The sequence below is a fragment of the Aethalodelphis obliquidens genome, unplaced genomic scaffold, assembly GCF_003676395.1.
Source record: "Aethalodelphis obliquidens isolate GAN/ISIS:26980383/991018 unplaced genomic scaffold, ASM367639v1 scaffold43, whole genome shotgun sequence".
In the NCBI taxonomy this organism is placed as follows: Eukaryota; Metazoa; Chordata; class Mammalia; order Artiodactyla; family Delphinidae; genus Aethalodelphis; species Aethalodelphis obliquidens.
Window position 1 is genome coordinate 16,030,287 of NW_020837987.1, and position 17,493 is coordinate 16,047,779.

A 17,493-nucleotide genomic window follows, 5' to 3' on the forward strand; every position below is an offset into this window, starting at 1 on the left:
CTAATACACATTTCTCTGCTTCTAACTCCAATGAGGAACGGGCATATGAATTTGTATTCAACATCATGTGTGATGTACGTTCTTTATCAGGAAAAGGGAGAAGACTATGCTGAAAAATATCCTGCAATGGAGCAGTTACACAAAGCTATCATCATACTCAATGGTGAAAGAATGAAAGCTCTTCCTTTAAGATCAGGAACAAGACAAGGATACCTGCTCTCAGTATTTCTAAAAGCCTATTACTGGAAGTCCCAGGAAGAACACAGAGGCAGAAAACTGGGTAACAGATATCCCAATAGCAAAAGGGAGTGAAATCATCTCTACAGAACTGACATGATCTAATATGTAGAAAACTGTGAATATTCTGCAGAAAAAACCTGCTAAAATTTTTAGAGCTCTAAAAAAATGACAAGATATAAAATCAACATGCAAAATTCAGTTGGGTTCATAAACATTAAAAATGAACAACCAAAAAAGAAAATGAGAAAAATATTCCAGTTACAAGAAAATCAAAAAAAAAAAAGTCAGATGCAACATTATACAAGAAGGTAAAGATATGTATATTGCAAACTAAAGACTGAAAATTTTAGAAAAGACAAAAATAAATGCAAAGACATCCCAAATTCATGGATTGGAAGTCAATATTGTCATGATGTCAATACTACCCAAAGTGATCATTATATTCAAATCATTCCCTAGTGAAATCCCAGTAGTGTTTTCCTGAAGAAACAGATAAATCCATCCTGTGATTCATATGGAGTCTCAGGAGAAAACAAATAGCAAAAACAATCTTGAAAAGAACAAACCTGTTGTATCACACTTCTTTATTTCAAAACTTATCCCACAGATACACTAATCAAAACAGTGTGGTACTGGCATACAGACAGACTGCTGGAATAGAACAGAAGACTTCCAAAAAAAAACTCTTGAGGGATAGCGGCTAAGATGGCAGAGAAGGACCCTAAGTTCCCCTCCTTTCACAAGCACACCAAAATCACAACTGACTGAAGAGCAACCACTGAACTAGAACCTACCAGAAAAGATCTTCAGCAGCTAATGAAGGAACCACAACTGGACAGAAGGAGGGGCAGATTGGCCATATAATCAAATCGCATGCCCCCTGGGTGGGCAGCCCACAAACAGGAGAATAATTATATTACAGAGGTTCTCCCACAGGAGTGAGAGTTCTGAGCTCCACGTAAGGCAGCTCAGCCCAGGAGTCCAGCCCCAGGAAGCAGAGTCCTCAGAGCATTTGGCTTAGAAGGCCAGCGGGACTTGACTGCAGCTCCACAGGATTGGGGGAAATTGAGACTTCACTCTTAAAGGGCGCACAAAAGAATCTCACATGCACTGGGACAAAGGGCAAAAGCAGTAATATCATAGGAGCATGGACCAGAGCCACTTGCTGGCCTTAGAGGATCTCCGGGGAGGCAGGAGGCAACTGTAGCATGGTCAGGAGACATAGACACTGGTGGTGGACATACCAGGGAACATTCATCTGCATGAGCTCTCCTGGAGGCTGACATCTTGGCACCAAGACCTGGCCCCATCCAAAACCCTGCAGGCTCCAGTGCTGTGACTCCTCACCTCAGACCAAACAACACACTGGGCGGGGGCACAGTCCCACCCATTAGCAGACAGGCTGTCTAAAGACTTCCTGAGCCCCAGCTACTTCCCATGCCCCTAGACACCAGTGGGCCCTACCCACCAGAGGCAAAGACCCAGCACCACCTACCAGAGAGCAGGCACTTGCCCCTCCCACAAGGAAGTCTGCACAAGCCTCTAGACCAGCTTCACTCACCCGGGGCAGACACTAGAAGCAAGAAAACTATAGTCTCTGCAGCCTATAGACCAAATCTGCAAACGCAGGCCACATACTACCTGAGGACCAGATAGCCCCTGGTCCATAGGTGACGAAAGGGGAGTGCACTGCCTGAATGCATAGGACGTCTCCTACAGAGGGCCACTTCTCCAAGGTTGAGAAATGTAACTAACCTACCACATACATAAAATACAAATGGCAGTTTAGACAAAATGAGGCGACAGAGGAATATGTTTCAGATAAAGGAACAAAATAGAAGCCCAGAAGAAGAACCAAGTGTCGTGGAGACAGGCAAGCTATTCAAGAAAGAGTTCAGAGGAATAATCGTAAAGATGATCAAAGAATTTGGTAGGAGAATGGATGCACAGCGTAAGAAATGAGAAGTTTTTAACAAAGACTTAGAAATTCTAAATGACAATGAAACAGAATTGGAGAATACAATAAATGAAATGAAAAATATGAGGAATTAATAATAGACGAAATGAGGCAGAATAATGGCCCAGTGAGCTGGAAAACAGAGTAGGGGAAATCACTGCCACCAAAGAGAAAAAAAAGAAAAGAATAAAAAGAAATGAGATCAGTTTCAGAGACCTCTGGGACAAGAGCAAGTATGCTAATATTCACAATACAGGGTTCCCAGAAGGAGAAGAGAGAAAGGGCCTGAGAAAATATTTGAAGAGATAATAGCTGAAAACTTCTCTAACCTGGGAAAGGAAACACCAAGAGACATTCTGATTAAAACAACAAAAATTAAAGACAGAAAATTACAAGCAACAAGGGAAAGCAATAAAAAACACACAAGAGAACTGCCATAAGACTATCACATGATTTTTCATCAGAAACTCTGCAAGCCAGAAGGCACTGGCACAATATGCTTAAAGTGATGAAAGAGAAAAACCTGCAACCAAGAGTAGTCAAACCAGCAAAGTTCTCCTTCAGATTGATGGAGAAATCAAAAGATTCATAGACCAGAAAAAGCTAAAAGAATTCAACACCACCAAACCAAATTTACAACAAATGCTAAAAGAACTTCTCTAGTGGGAAAAGACCACAACAAGACTTTCTTGACTACAAACAAGAAGATCACAAAATGGAAAAGCTCACTGGTAAAGGCAAACATCTAATAAAGGCAGAAAATCATCCACACACAAAGCTAGTAGGTAGGTTAAAAAACAAAAGTAGTAAAACCATCTGTATCCACAATGAGCAGTTAAGGGATATACAAAACAACTGGATGTAAAATATAATATCAAAAACAGTAATCATGCAGAGAGGAGACTACAAATGCAGGGTATCTAAAACGCATTTGAGATTAGCAACTTCAAACAAGCACATAAACATACGTACTAGCATACAAAAACCTCATGGTAACTGAGAAACAAAAATCTCTAATACATATACATATAAAAAAGAAAAAGAAATCCAACCATAACACTAATGATACTCATCAAACCACAAGAAAAGAGAACAAAAGAAGAAAGGGGGACAAAAAGACCTACAAAAACAAATCCAAAACAATTAATGAAATGGCAATAGAAACATACATATCAATAATTATCTTAAATGTAAATGAACTAAATGCTGCAACCAAAAGATACAGACTGGATGAATGGATACAAACATAGGATCTGTACATATGCTGCCTGCAAGAGACTCACTTCAGATGCAGAAACATACAGACTGAAAGTGAAGGGATGGTAAAAAGTATTCCATGCAACTGCAAATAAAAAAGAAGCTTGAGAAGCAACACTTATATCAGACAAAACAGACCTGAAAAAGAAAAAAGACTGTTAAAAGAGACAAGGCCATGAGAAAATGATCACAGGATCAATCCCCAAAGACATAACAATTCCAAATATATATCCACCCCAACTAAGGAGCACCTCAATATATAAGGCAAATGTTAACAGACATAGAAGGAGAAATGGACAGCAACACAATAATAGTGGGGGACTTTTAACACCCACTTATATCAATGGGCAGATCACCCAGACAGAAAATCCATCAGGAAACACAGGCCTTAACTGACACATTAGAGCAGATGGACTTAATTGATATTTATAGAGCATTCCACCTGAAAGCAGCAGAATACACATTCTTTTCAAGTGCACATGGGGCATTCTACAAGACAGACCACATGCTGGATCACAAAGCAATCCTCGGTAAATGTAAGAAAACTGGAATCATATCAAGCATCTTTTCCGACCACAATGCTATGAAGCTAGAAATCAACTAAAAAAAAAAAAAAACCCACAAAACCAAAAACCAAAAAAGCTGCGAAAAACACAAAGATGTGGAAGCTAAAGAATATGCTACTACACAACCAGTGGATCACTGAAGAAATCAAAGAGGAAATTAAAAAAAGAAAACCCTAGCGACAAATGAAAATGAAAACAGTATGACCCAAAACCTATGGGACACAGTAAAACAGTTCTAAGAGTGAAGTTTATAGCAAAACAAGCTAAACTTAGGATTCAAGAACAATCTCAAACAACCTCAAATAAACAACCTAACTTTATGCCTAAAGGAACTAGAAAAAGAACAAAACCCCAAAGAGAGATATAAAGATCAGAGCAGAAATAAATGAAATAGAGACCAAAAAAAAAAAAAAGAAAAGAAAAGATCTATGAAACTAAAACCTAGTTCTTTGAAAAGATAAAGAACATTGATAGAGAAGTCTCAGAAAATGGCAGAGGAATAAGATGTGGAGATCACCTTCCTCCCCACAGATACATCAAAAACACATCTACATGTGGAACAACTCCTACACAACACTGGCAGAAGACCTCAGACTTCCAAAAAAGGCAAAAAAATCTCCACGTAACTGGGTAAGGCAAAAGAAAAAAGGAAAAAAAAAAAGAGACAAAGGCAACAGGACAGGACTCACGCCTCTGCGAGGGCACTGTGAAGGAGGAAATGTTTCTGCACACTAGGAAGCCCCCTCACTGGCAGAGACAAGGGGGAGCTTTGGAGCCTCAGAGGAGAACGCAGCAACAGGGGTGCGGAGAGCAAAGCAGAAGGAATCCCGCACAGAGGATCAGTGTCAACCAGCACTCCCCAGCCTGAGATGCTTGCCTGCCTGCCGGGGCGAGTGGGGGCTGGGTGCTGGGGCTCGGGCTTCAGAGGTCAGACCCCAGGGAGAGAGGATTGGGGGTTAGCTGTGAGAAGACAGCCTGATGGAGTACGGAAAGCAACCTGGGCCTGCCAGATAGACAAGGGACCACTGTTGCAGGGTGCACGAGGAGAGGGGCACACCCGCCCTAGGAGCCTCTTTCTCCACGCACTCACAGACAGCAGGGCACAGCCTACACAAGCTCTAGGGCCTGGTGAGAGCTGTGCCTGCTATCTTGGACCCCAGAGGTGGGCGTGACGGCTACTGCTGCCACCACAGGTCCCGTGAGCAAGCCCAGGTCACTGCCCACACCTTCCCGGGAGCCAGTGCAGCCCGCCACTGCCAACGGTCCAGCGATCTGGGACCAACTTCCTGGGGAGGGCGAACAGCACACCTCAGGCTGTTAAAAATTCCCACAGGCTGTTAAAAATTCCCACTGGTCTCTGCTGCCAAAGGCACTCCCCGCACATCCCAACTGTGAATGCTGTGTCCTTCCCGCTCCCTGGCCTGGGTGAGCAAGTGAGCCCTAACCAGCCACTGCTTTCACTCCCCCTTGCCTGGGTGGGGACGAGACTCCTGAGGGTGGCCAAAATGCAGAGGCAAAGCCAAGACTAAAGCTGAACTCTTGGTGCAGTGCAACCAAAGAAGAGAAAGGGAAATTTCTCCATGCAGCCACAGGAGCAGCAGATTACGTCCCGCAATCGGCTTGGTACACCCCCCATCTGTGCAGTATCTGAATAGACAACAAGTGTTTCCACAATTGAGGCTGTGGACTCTGGGGCAAGTACTCGTACGAGCTGGGTCAGGTCAGAGCATAAGCTGGCCCCACAGAGCCCACAGCAGGTGCAGAGACCTACCGAGAGTTCGATTTCTGCTTTTGATTTGCTTTTAGTTTGGGTAGTTTAGTTTTTAGTGTTTGTTTTCATTTTGGGGTTCGTTTGTTTGGTTGCTCTCTTCTTTTTTGTTATCTCTCTCTAATGCGGTTTGTTTTTTTGTCTTTGGGGTTTTGTTTGTTCGTTTTCTTTTTTGTTTGTTTTCATTTGTGTGTTTCTTTGTGTGTGTCTGTTTTCCTTCTTTCTTTTTTTCCTTTTCTTCCACACCGTGCAGTTGCAGACTCTTGGTGCTCTGAACAGGGGTTGGGCCTGAGCCTCTGAGGTGGGAGAGCCTAGTCCAGGACGCTGGATGACCAGAGAACTCTCAGCCTCAGGGAATATTAATTGGCAAGAGCTCTTCCACAGGACTCCATCTCAACACCAAGACCTGGCTCCACCCAACGGCAAGCAAGCTCCGGTGCTGGAGGCCTCATGCCAAATAACTAGCAAGACAGGAACACAGCCCCACCCATCAGCAGACAGGCTGCCTAAAGTCATACTAAGCTCAGAAACACCACAAAAAGAGCCACCGGACGTGGCCCTGCCCATCAGAGGGACAAGATCCAGCAGCACCCACCAGAACGGAGACACCAGTCCCCCCACCAGGGAGCCTACACAAGCCACTGGACCAATCTCACCCACTGCGGGCAGACACCAGAAGTAAGAGGAACTACGACCCTGCAGCCTGCAGATAGGAGACCCCAAACACAGTAAATTAAACAAAATGAGAAGACAAAGGAATATGCTGCAGATGAAGGAGCAAGGTAAAAACCCACAAGACCAAACAAATGAAGAGAATATAGGCAGTCTACCTGAAAAAGAATTCAGAGTAATCATAGTAAAGATGATCTAAAATCTCAGCAATAGGGCTTCCCTGGTGGCGCAAGTGGTTGGGAGTCCGCCTGTCAATGCAGGGGACATGGGTTCAAGCCCTGGTCCCAGAGGATCCCACATATCGCAGAGCAACTGAGTCCGTGCGCCACAACTACTGAGCCTGTGCTCTAGAGCCCACGATCCACAACTACTGAGCCCATGCGCTGCATCTACTGAAGCCCACGTGCTCTAGAGCCCATGCTCTGCAACAAAAGAAGCCACCACAGTGAGAAACCCGCGCACCACAACGAAGAGTAGCCCCCACTCACTGAAACTAGAGAAAGCCCACACACAGCAACAAAGACCCAACACAGCCAAAACTAACAAATAAATAAATTTATATAAAAAAATAATAAAATCTCAGAAATAGAATAAAACACAAGAAATGTTTAACAAGGACATAGAAGAACAAACCAACAGTGATGAGCAACACAACAAGTGCAATTAAAAATACTCTAGTAGGGGGCTTCCCTGGTGGCACAGTGGTTGAGAGTCCGCCTGCTCATGCAGGGGACACGGGTTCGTGCCCCGGTCTGGGAAGATCCCACATGCCGCGGAGCGGCTAGGCTCGTGAGCCATGGCCGCTGAGCCTGCGCGTCTGGAGCCTGTGCTCCGCAACGGGAGAGGCCACAACAGTGAGAGGCCCACGTACCAAAAAAAAAAAAAAAAAAACTCTAGTAGGAATCAACAACAGAATAACTGAGGAAGAATGGATAAGTGACCTGGAAGATAGAATGGTGGAAATAACTGCCATGGAGCAGAATAAAGAAAAAAGAATGAAAAGAACTGAGGACAGTCTCAGAGACCTCAGGGACAATGTTCGAATTACAGGTGTCCCAGGAGAAGAAGAGAAAGAGGAAGAGTCTGAGAAAATATTTGAAGAGATTATAGGCGAAAACTTCCCTAAACATGGGAAAGGAAATAGCCAATCAAGTCCAGGAAGTGCAGAGAGTCCCATACAGAATAAACCAAAGAAGAAACACGCCAAAACACATATTAATCAAACTATCAAAAATTAAATACAAAGAAAAACTATTAAAAGCAACAAGGGAAAAGCAACAAATAACATACAAGGGAATCCCCATAAGATTACCAGATGATCTTTCAGCAGAAACTGCAGGCCAGAAGGGAGTGGCAGGATTTATTTAAAGTGATGAAAGGGAAACACCTACAACCAAGATTATCCTACCCAGCAAGGATCTCATTCAGATTCCACGGAGAAATCAAAAGCTTTACAGATAAGCAAAGGCTAAGAGAATTCAGCATCACCAAACCAGCTCTACAGAAAATGCTAAAGGAACTTCTCTAAGCAGGACACACAAAAGAAGAAAAAGACCTACAAAAACAAACCCAAAACAATTAAGAAAATGGTAATAGGAACATACATATCAATAATTACCCTAAATGTGAACGGGTTCAATGCTCCAACCAAAAGACAGACTGGCTGAATGGATACAAAAACAAGACCTGTATATATGCCGTCTACAAGAGACCCACTTCAAACCTAGGGACACATACAGACTGAAAGTGAGGGGATGGAAAAAGATGTTCCAGACAAACGGGAATCAAAAGAAAGCTGGAGTAACAATACTGATATCAGATAAAATAGACTTTAAAATAAAGACTGTTACAAGAGATAAGGAAGGACACTACATAAAGATCAAGGGATCAATGCAAGGAAACATACAATTGTAAATATTTATGCACCCAACATAAGAGCACCTCAATACATAAGGCAAATGCTAACAGCCACAAAAGGGAAAATCGATAGTAACACAATAGTGGGGAACTTTAACACCCCACTTACACCAATGGACAGATCATCCAGACAGAAAATAAACAAGGAAACACAAGCTTTAAATGGCACAATAGACCGGATAGATTTAATTGATATTTATAGACATTCCACCTGAAAGCAGAAGGATACACTTTCTTCTCAAGTGCATATGGAACATTCTCCAGGAGAGATCACATCTTGGGTAACAAATCAAGCCCTGGTAAATTTAAGAAAACTGAAATCATATCAAGCATCTTTTCCAACCACAACTCTATGAGATAAGAAATCAATTACAGGGGAAAAGAACTGTAAAAAATATGTAATGCATGAAGGCTAAACACTACACTACTAAATAACCAAGAGATCAGTAAAGAAATCAAAGAGAAAATCAAAAAATACCTAGAGACAAATAACAATGAAAACACGAGGATCCAAAACATACGGGATGCAGCAAAAGCAGTTCTAAGAAGGAAGTTTACAGCAATACAATCCTACCTGAAGAAACAAGAAAAATCTCAAATATACAATCTAAACAGCTAAAGGAACTAGAGAAAGATGAACCAAAAAAACCCAGTTAGTAGAAAGAAATCAATCATAAAGATAAAAGCAGAAATAAATGAAACAGAAACAATAGCAAAGATCAATAAAACTAAAAGCTGGTTCTTTGAGAAGATAAACAAAATTGATGAACCTTTAGCCAGGCTCATCAAGAAAAAGAGGGAGAGGACTCAAATCAATAAAATTAGAAATGAAAAAGGAAAAGTTACAAAGAGCACTGCAGAAATACAAAGGATCATAAGAGACTACTATAAGCAACTATAGGCCAATAAAATGGACAACCTGGAAGAAATGGACAAATTCTTAAAAAGGTATAACCTTCTAAGACTGAACCAGGAAGAAACAAAGAATATGAACAGACCAATCACAAGTAATGAAATTGATACTGTGATTAAAAATCTTCCGGAACAAAAGTCCAGGACCAGATGGCTTCACAGGTGAATTCTACAAAACACTTAGAGAAGAGCTAACATCCATCCTCAAACTCTTCCAAAAAGCTGAAGAGGAAGGAACTCTTCCAAACTCATTCTGTGAGGCCACCGTCACCGATACCCAAAGCAGACAAAGATATCCCGAAAAAAGAAAATTACAGACCAATATTACTGATGAATATAGACACAAAAATCCTCAACAAACTACTAGCAAACAGAATTCAACAACACATTAAAAGAATCATACACCACAATCAAGTGGGATTTACCCCAGAGATGCAAGGATTCTTCAATATACGCAAATCAACCAATGTGATACACCATATTAACAAATTGAATGAAAACCATATGATCATTTGAATAGATGCAGAAAAAGCTTTTAACAAAATTCCACACCTATTTATGATAAAAACTCTCCAGAAAGTGGGCACAGATGGAACCTACCTCAACATAATAAAGGCCATGTATGACACACAGCTAACATCATTCTCAATGTTGAAAAACTGAAAGCATTTCCTCGAAGATCAGGAACAAGACAAGGAGGTCCACTCTCATAACTACTATTCAATACAGTTTTGGAAGTCCTAGCCACAGAAATCAGAAAAGAAAAAGAAACAAAAGGAATATAAAATTGGAAAAGAAGAAGTAAAATTGTTTGCAGATGAGATGACACTATACGTAGAAAATCCTAAAGATGCCACCAGAAAACCACTAGAGCTAATCAATGAATTTGGTAAAGTTGCAGGATACAAAATTAATGCACAGAAATCTCTTGCACTCCTATACATGAACAACTAAAGACCAGAAAGAGAAATTAAGGAAACAATACCATTCACCACTGCAACAAAAAAAGAATAAAATACCTAGGAATAAACCTACCCAAGGAGGTAAAAGACGTGTATTCAGAAAACTATAAAACACTGATGAGAGAAATCTAAGACGACACAAACAGATGGAGAGATATACCATGTTCTTGGATTTGAAGAATCAATACTGTGAAAATGACTATACTACCCAAAGCAATCTACAGATTCAATGCAATTGTTATCAAATTACCAATGGCATTTTTCACAGAACTAGAACAAAAAAAATCTTAAAATCTATATAGAAACACAAAAGACCCCAAGTAGCCAAAGCAATCTTGAGGGAAAAAAAACAGAGCTGGAGGAATCAGGCTCCCTGACTTCAGACTATACTACAAAGTCACAGGCATCAGAACAGTGTGGTACTTGCCCAAAAGCAGACACATACATCTATGAAACAGAATAGAGAGCCCCAAAATAAACCCATGTACATATGGCCAATTAATCTACAACAGAGGCAAGAATATACAATGGTGACAGTACCTTCAATAAGTGGTGCTGGGAAAACTGGACAGCTACATGTAGAAGAATGAAATTAGAAAACTCCCTAACAACATAAACAAAAATAAACTCAAAATGGATTAAAGACCTAAATGTAAGGCCACATACTATAAAACTCTTAAGAGGAAAACAGAGAGAGAACACTCTTTGACATCAATCACAGCAAGATCTTTTCTGACCAACCTTCTAGAGTAATGGAAATAAAAACAAAAATAAACAAATTGGACCTAATTAAACTTAAAAGTTTCAGCACAACAAAGGAAACCATAAACAAGACAAAAAGACAACCCTCAGAATGGGAGAAAATAATTACAAACGAATTAATGGACCAAAGATTACTCTCCAAAATATACAAATAGTTCATGCAGCTCAATATCAAAAAAACAAACAACCCAATCAAAATATGGGCAGAAGACCTAAACAGACATTTCTCCAAAAAAGACATACAGAGGGCCAAGAGGCACATGAAAACATGCTCAACATCACTAATTATTAGAGAAATGCAAATCAAGACTACAATGAGGCATCAGCTCACACAAGTCAGAATGGCCATCATAAAAAAATTTACAAACAATAAATGCTAGAGAGGGTGTGGAGACAAGGGAACCCTCTCACACTGTTGGTGGGAATGGAAATTGATACAGCCACTACGGAGAACAGTATGGAGGTTCCTTAAAAAACTAAAAATAGAATTACCATAAGACCCAGCAATCCCACTACTGGGCATATACCCAGAGAAAACCATAACTCAAAGACACATTCACCCCAATGTTCATTGCAGCACTATTTAGAATAGCCAGGTCCTGGAAGCAACCTAAATGCCTATTGACAGACCAACAGATAAAGAAAATGTAGTACAAATACACAGTGGAATATTACTCAGTCATAAACAGAATGAAATTGGGTCATTTGTAGAGACGTGGTTGGCCTAGACACTGTCATACAGAGTGAAGTAAGTCAGAGAAAAACAAACATCGTATATTAACGCATATAGGTGGAATCTAGAAAAATGATACAGATCAACCTGTTTGCAAGGCAGAAATAAAGACAAAGATGTAGAGAACAAACGTATGGATACCAAGGGGCAGGGTCGGGTGGGATGAATTGGGAGATTGGGATTGTCATATATACACTATTGATACTATGTATAAAATAGATAACTAATGAGAACCTACTGTATAGCACAGGGAACTCTACTCAATGCTCTGTGGTGACCTAAATGGGAAGGAAATCCGAAAAAGAGGGGATATATGTATACGTAGAGTTGATTCACTTTGCTGTACAGTAGAAACTAACACAACATTGTAAAGCAACTATACCCCAATAAAAATTAATTTAAAAAAACCTAATAAGTGAAATGGTAATTACAGGGAAATTTGCTGCTTTAAATGCTTATATTGGAAAAGAAGAAAGTATCTTTTAACATGCTATTTTATACTAATATGTGTAAAATAGATAACTAATGAGAACCTGATGTACAGCACAGGGAACTCTACTTCACTTAGCTGTACAGTAGAAACAAACACATTGTAAAACCACTATACCCCAATAAAAGAAAAAAAGAATATTGAAAAACATTGAGCCAGAGTCATTAATAACAAAGGGAGAGGGCCCAAATCAATAAAATCAGAAATCAAAACGGATACGTTACAATGGACACCACAGAAATACAAAGAATCAGAAGAGACTTCTCCAAGAAACTATACTCCAATAAAATGGACAACCTAGAAGAAATGGGTTAGAAAGGTACAATCTCCTAAGAATGAACCACGAAGAAATAGAAAATAGGAACAGACCAATCACAAGTACTGAAATTGTAACTGTGATTAAAAATCTTCCAAGAAACAAAGGTCCAGGACCAGATGGCTTCACAGGTGAATTCTCCCATTCTGATATTCAGACAAGAGCTAACACTCATTCTTCTGAAACTATTACAAAAAATACTTTTGGAGAGGAAGGAACACTTCCAATGAACTCATTCTGTGAGGCCATAATAACCCTGACACCAAAGCCAGAAAAAGATATTCCAAAAAAAGAAAATTACAAGTCAATATCACATATATGCAAAAACCCACAACAAAATACTAGCAAACAGAATCCAACAATACATTAAAAGAATCATAAACCATGATCAAGTGGGATTTATTCCAGGAATGCAAGATTTTCAATATCTGCAAGTCAATTAATATGATACACCACATTAACAAATTGAAGACTAAAAACCATATGATCATCTCAGTAGTTGCAGAAAAAGCCTCTCACAAAATTCAGCAACTGATTTATGATAAAAACGCTTCAGAAAGTAAGCACAAATGGAACCTACTTCAACATAATAAAGACCATATATGACAAACACACAACTAACATCATACTCAACAATGAAAAGGTGAAAGCATTTCCTCTAAGATCAGGAACAAGACAAGGATGTCCACTCTCACCACTTTTATTCAACATACATTTGGAAGTCCTAGCCACTGCAATCAGAAAACAAAAAGAAATAAAAGGAATCCAGATAGGAAAAGAAGTAAAACTATCACTGTATGCAGATGACATGATGCTACACGTAGAAAATCCTGAAGATGCCACCAGATAACTACTAGACCTCATCAACGAACAGGGTAAAGTTGCTGGATAAATATAAAAAATAAATATACAAAAATCTGTTGCATTTCTATATACTAACAATGAAATATCAGAAAGTGAAATTAAGGAAACAATCCCATTTATCATCTCATCACAAAAAATAACATTCCGAGGAATAAACCTACCTAAGGAAGCAAAATAACTGTACTTGTAAAACTATATGATGCTGGGCTTCCCTGGTGGCGCAGTGGTTGAGAGTCCGCCTGCCGATGCAGGGGACGCGGGTTCGTGCCCCGGTCTGAGAGGATCCCACATGCCGCAGAGCGGCTGGGCCCGTGAGCCATGGCCGCTGGGCCTGCGCGTCTGGAGCTTGTGCTCCACAGCGGGAGAGGCCACAGCGGTGTGAGGCCCACGTACCACAAAAAAACCCAAAAAAAACCTATATGATGCTGATGAAAGATATCAAAGATGACACAAACAGATGAAAATATATACCATATTCTTGGATTGGAATAAGCAACATTGTTAAAATTACCATATTACCCAAGGCAATCTACATATTCAATGCAATCCTTATCAAATTAACAATGGCATTTTTCACAGAACGAGAACAAAACATTTTTAAAATTTGTATGAAAACACAAAAGACACCGAATATCTAAAACAATCTCGAGAAAGAAGAATGGAGCTAGAGGAATCACACTCCCTGACTTCAGACAATACTACAAACCTACAGTCATCAAGACGGTATGGTACTGGCAAAAAACAGAAACACAGATCAATGGAACAGAATAGAAAGCCCAGAAATAAACCCACTCACTTATAGTCAATTATTCTATGACAAAGAAGGAAAGAATATACAATGGAGAAAAGACAGTCTTTTTAGTAAGTGGTGCTGGGATAACTGGACAGCTACATGGAAAATAATGAAACTAGAACATTCTCTAACACCACATACAAAAATAAACTCAAAATGGATTAAACAGCTAAATGTAAGACCAGATACTATAAAACTCCTAGAGGAAAACAAAGGCAGAACACTCTTTGATATAAATCACAGCAATATTTTTTTGGATCTCTCTCCTAGAGACACGGAAATAAAAGCAAAAATAAACAAATGGGACCTAATTAAACTTAAAAGCTACTGCGAAGCAAAGGAAACCATAAAAAGTACGAAAATACAACCTAAGGACTAGAAGAGTATATTTGCAAATGATGCTACCAAAAAGGGATTAATTTCCAAAATATACAAAATTCATATAGCTTAATATCAAAAAAACCATACAACCCAATCAAAAAATTAGCAGAAGACCTAAATAGATATTTCTCCAAAGAAGACAAAAAGATGGCCAACAGCCACATGAAAAGATGCTCAATGTCACTAATTATTACGTAAATGCAAATCAAAACCAAAAAATGCTATCACCTCACGCTGGTCAGAATGACCACCATCAAAAAGTCTACAAATAGGGGACTTCCCTGGTGGTCCAGGCGGTAAGGCTCCACGCTGCCAATGCAGGGGGCCCAGGTTCAATCCCTGGTCGGGGAACTAGATCCCATACGCATGTCGCAACTGAGAGTCATACAGCAACTAAGAAGTCCGCATGCCCCAACTAAATATTCTGCGTGCCACAACTAAGATCCGGCGTGGCCAAAAAAAAAAAGTCTACAAACAGTAAATGCTTGAGAGGGTGTGGAGAAAACAGAACACTCCTACACTGCTGGAAGGAATGTAAACTGCTGTAGCCACTTTGGAGAACCGTATGGAGGTTCCTTAAAGAACTAAAAATAAAGCTACCACATGAACAAGCAATTCCAATCCTGGGCATATATCCGGAAAAGATGAAAACTCTAATTTGAAAAGATATATGCACCCCAATGTTTATAGCAACACTATTTACACTAGCCAGGACATGGAAGCAACCTAAATTTTCATTGACAGATGAAGGGATAAAGAAGATGTGGCACATATATACAATGGAATATTATTCATTCATAAAAGACAATGAAATAATGCCTTTTGCAGCAACATGGATGGACCTGTGAAGTCAGACAAAGAAAGACATATATGATATTACTTATACGTGGAACCTAAAAAAGTGATATAAATGAACTTATATACAAAACAGAAATAGACTCACAGACATAGAAAACAAACTTACGGTTACCAAAGGGGAAAGTGCAGGATGCGGGGGGGTGGGGGGGCGAGGAGAGAGATAAATTAGGAGTCTGGGATGAATATATACAAACTACTATATATAAAATAGATAAACAACAAGGACCTACTGTATAGCTCAGGTAACTATATTAAGTATCTTGTAAATTGCTATACACCTGAAATTAACACAACATTATAAATTAACTATACTTTAAAAAAAAAACCTCTTGTGTAGATGTTTAAACGATGTTTCAAAAAGGTGTAAAGACCACTTAATGGGAGAATGCAGTCAGTGGAACAAAAGGTATTGACAGGACTTCCCTGGTGGCGCAGTGGTTAAGAATCCACCTGTCAATGCAGGGGACATGAGTTCGAGCCCTGGTCCGGGAAGATCCCACATACCATGGAGCAACTAAGCCCGTGTGCCACAACTACTGGGCCTGCACTCTAGAGCCCACAAGCCACAACTACTGAGCCCATGTGTCACAGCTACTGAACTCCGGGTGCCACAACTACTAAGCACATGTGCTGCAACTACTGAGCCCACGTGCCTAGAGCTGGTGCTCCACAACAAGAGAAGCCACCACAACGAAAAGTCTGTGCAACGTAACAAAGAGTAGACCCTGCTCACCACAAGTAGAGAAAGCCCATGCGCAGCAAGACCCAACGCAGCCAAAAAAAGTTAATTAATTAAAAATAAATTTTTTTTTAAAATGTGTTGCCAAAACTGGATACCTACTAACAAAAGTATTTACTTAGACCATTATCTTACGCTACAGACAAAAATTAACTCAAAATGGTTCAAAGACCTAAACCTAAGTCCCAAGTATATAAAACTCCTAGAAGTAAACATACAGAAAAAGTTTCTTGTCATTGGACCCACAAATGATTTATCAGGTATAACACCAAAAGCACAGGCTACAAAATACAGATAAATTGGACTATATCAAAAATATAAACTACTGTGCATTAAAGCACAGTGAAAAGACAACCAACAGTAAAAGAGAAAACATTTCTAAATCACATATCTGATAATAGATGAGTATGAAGAATATATAAAGATTCTAAGAGGGACTGATAACAAATTCCACCACAGGGACCCATCCCCAATCAACCATCCCACGCGTTGCAAACATAAAACAAAACCCCCAAGAGTAACATGGAAATTTGAACCTAATGATAAAATAAAAAATCATTTATAATGCATAGAAATGTACGAAATCAAAGTACCAGTGTTATAAACACATTATCGTTCATCACTGAAGGTATCCCTCCACTTCATACGCTCTCATTAAGACGCTTCAAAATTCGCTGTTGGGGTAGAATGAACAATGGCACAGGCAGTGAAAAATGTGGCATCAACAACACTTTAGCCAACAGCCTCACAGATATGAGAATGTGAGCTTTGACAAAGTTGTCCTGGGATAAATTCCTATACCAATTTAAAGAGGCTAAAATGTATGGTCATTGAGACACATGAATAACACGGTCACAGTGCCCTTGAGACAGCCTTTTGTGACAGTCCCCAAAGCCAGAAAAAAACCCGGTAAGACTTATCAGTCAGACTCTTGTGGTGCTTTCTATCTCATATCCTAGAACATGCTGACCACTCTACTGAGTAGCTTCGAGTGGTGATTTTGTACAGAGCAAGAAAATACTACAACGTACGAGGAATAGTGTCTCTATCAAAATTTTCTGTTACCCAGTAAACACTCTCCCTAGAGACTCCACAAGAGGCTGCCAGATAAACATAGGTGGATTATCCCAACAAGGAAACCAGGTAAAATTTCAGACCTTAGGAACATACTTCAAAGAAATTTAAGAGGCAAAATTAGGTAAAATTAGGAACAGTCGACATTCCCAGACCAGATAGAGCAGTACAAGAGTAAAAAGAATACAATGTGTAAGGGTCAGACATTATAGGATCTTGAGATGGGACCATG

At 39.9% G+C, this 17,493-nt stretch overlaps 1 protein-coding gene across 2 annotated transcripts in view; it reads right to left on the bottom strand.

The window, feature by feature from the left end:
• The window catches only part of LOC113605702 (zinc finger protein 160-like), a 74,510-nt gene that overhangs the window by 37,962 nt on the left and 19,055 nt on the right, over nucleotides 1-17,493 (bottom strand). The window lies entirely within an intron of this gene.